This window comes from Lissotriton vulgaris, unplaced genomic scaffold (genome assembly GCF_964263255.1).
Source record: "Lissotriton vulgaris unplaced genomic scaffold, aLisVul1.2 SCAFFOLD_215, whole genome shotgun sequence".
Taxonomy (NCBI): Eukaryota; Metazoa; Chordata; class Amphibia; order Caudata; family Salamandridae; genus Lissotriton; species Lissotriton vulgaris.
In genome coordinates this window covers 1,855,001-1,857,500 of record NW_028245930.1, presented here as the reverse complement: position 1 = coordinate 1,857,500, position 2,500 = coordinate 1,855,001, and the positions used below count along the sequence as shown (strand labels likewise).

Sequence of the window (2,500 nt, the reverse complement as noted above, 5' to 3'; positions counted from 1 at the left end):
CCAGGAGTGGAGTCTGCGGCTTAATTTGACTCAACACTGGAAACCTCGACCCGGCCCGGAAAGGATTGACAGATTGATAGCTCTTTCTCGATTCTGTGGGTGGTGGTGCATGGCCGTTATTAGTTGGTGGAGCAATTTGTCTGGTTAATGCTGATAATGAACAAGACTCCGCCATGCAAACTAGTTACGCGACCCCTGGTGGTCGGCATCCAACTTCTTAGAGGGACAAGTGGCATTCAGCCACATGAGATCGAGCAATAACAGGTCTGTGATGCCCTTAAATGTCCGGGGTTGCACGCGCGCTACACTGAACAGATCAGCGTGTGTCTACCCTTCGCCGACAGGTGCGGGTAAACCCACTGAACCCCTTTTGTGATAGGGATTGGGGATTGCAATTATTTCCCATGAACGAGGAATTCCCAGTAAGAGCTGGTCATAAGTTTGCGTTAATTAAGTCCCTGCCCTTTGTACACACCGCCCATTGCTACTACTGATCGGATGTTTTAGTGAGGTCCTCGGATCGGCCCCGCCGGGGTCGGCAATGGCCCTGGCGGAGCGCAGAGAAGACGATCAAACTTGACTATCTAGAGGAAGTACAAGTCGTAACAAGATTTCCGTAGGTGAACCTGCGGAAGGATCATTAACGGCGGAGCGGTCTGAGCGACCGATGGCACCAGCCCGAAGCCCTCGGCCGCCTCCTGCAAGCACGCAGCCTAGGCACAGGGCCCAGCCCTGCCCTTGGGCGCCCCGGCTGGCGGAGGAGTCTGCGGCCGCATGGGGCACTCGTGTTTAGGACCGAGACTTCGGCAGGCCTCTTCCCCCCCGGGGAGGGCCCGACCGACGCGTGAGGGACCAGGCGTGGGGGGCGTCCCCGTCCCCTGTCCCTCTCCGAGACGGGACCCAAGTTCACCCGGCACAGACCCCCCCCACTGTGGGGTAGGGGGTGTTAACCGAATGGCAGTGCATCATCGGGCTGGTACCACCCCTCCCTCAAAAGGCCATGGCACCGGCTGGGCCCTCCCGCACCCGAGCCCCGGCCCGAAGGAGGGGGCTTTCTCGTGTGGCAGGGCGGCGTGGAAGCGAAGGGGCCAAGGGCCTGCCAGGGGACCCTGGCTCCTCTCGGTGGGTGGCGTGCGGGATGAGGAGCCGGCTGGCTCTTCCCTTCCGGCGCCTCCGAGCCGGGCGAAGGGTGGGGTGGGCTGATCACCAGCTCGCCGGCACGGCTCAGGCCACCCAGTAACGGACGGCTGACGTGCAGGTGGAGTGACCCTGCCTCGTTGCCAGGTACCCGGTTTGGCCTGGTCCCTTGCAGCCGGGCCGAGGGGTTTTAAGACTCGCGCGGTCCCTCCCGGTTACCCCGGGATGGATCGGCGGCTGCAGGGCTGCCTGCTCCTGTCGCACCGGGAACCCCCTACCTCGCCCGTGGGAGGGGGGGATTCCCGGGCCGAGCGCCTGGCAATGTCTTTTTCGCCCAACAGTGCAGTCTGACTCCCAGAGGGGAAGCCTTGAACGGGGCGCGCGGGCCGTCTCGCCGTGCAGGGCAGCGGACGGACAGCGTCGCCTTCCTCCCGCCTCTCCTGCTCCCGCAGGTGGGTGAACGTTTTCGAAAAGTTGCCTGTGATTCTTGGCAGTTGATCACTCGGCTTGCGCGTCGATGAAGAACGCAGCTAGCTGCGAGAATTAGTGTGAATTGCAGGACACATTGATCATCGACACTTAGAACACACCTTGCAGCCCCGGGTTACTCCCGGGGCTACGCCTGTCTGAGGGTCGCTCGATCGTCAATGGCCCCGGGGCTTTCCCGGGACGCGGCTGGGGCTGTCACAGGGTTAGCTCTGCTTCCCCTTCGTCCCCCCACAAGCTCAGATCGCCCATGGCAGGGTCCATCGTCAGGTCCTGCCGCAGAGCTATGCCGCCGGCGCGCCTGGCCCCCGAGACAGGGTCCCGGTGACCGGTCCGCCCCGGGACCCATCCGGGGCTCCTGGCTACGTGCCGCGCGTGGCTGTCTGTGGTGTCCCACCGGCTGCCCACGCACACGCGCCTTGGGCGCCCACCTCTGCAGCCGGCTTTCCGGGGAGGGTGAAACCCTTCCAGATGCGATCCAGGAAAAGAGGGCATGCGCTGCCGGGACGCCAGGCCCCCCCTGCTTCGGCAGGGGGGCCTGGCTTTCCCCGGCAACCCGCTTTGACGCTCCGGTGTCATTCTTCCGACTACGACCTTAGATCAGACCTGGCGACCCGCTGAATTTAAGCATATTACTAAGCGGAGGAAAAGAAACTAACCAGGATTCCCCCAGTAACGGCGAGTGAAGAGAGAAGAGCCCAGCGCCGGATCCCCGCCCGGCGGCGGGCACGGGAAATGTGGCGTACAGAAGACCGACTCCCCGGCGTCGCTCAGGGGGCCCAAGTCCTTCTGATCGAGGCTCACCACGCGGACGGTGTTAGGCCGGCAGCTGCCCCCGGCGCGCCGGGATTGGGTCTTCTCGGAGTTGGGTTGCTTG

The 2,500-nt window shown here is 63.4% G+C and overlaps 1 non-coding gene and 2 pseudogenes across 1 annotated transcript; all 3 read left to right on the top strand.

Annotated features, from left to right (window-relative positions):
* Positions 1-643, top strand: part of LOC147666227 (18S ribosomal RNA) — a 1,089-nt pseudogene extending 446 nt beyond the window's left edge.
* A 976-nt stretch (positions 644-1,619) lies between these two features.
* On the top strand, positions 1,620-1,773 carry LOC147666226 (5.8S ribosomal RNA). The gene has a single exon (XR_015304862.1). It is a non-coding gene; the product is annotated as a 5.8S ribosomal RNA (ribosomal RNA).
* Positions 1,774-2,236: 463 nt separating this feature from the next.
* LOC147666225 (28S ribosomal RNA) overlaps positions 2,237-2,500 on the top strand; it is a 1,960-nt pseudogene continuing 1,696 nt past the window's right edge.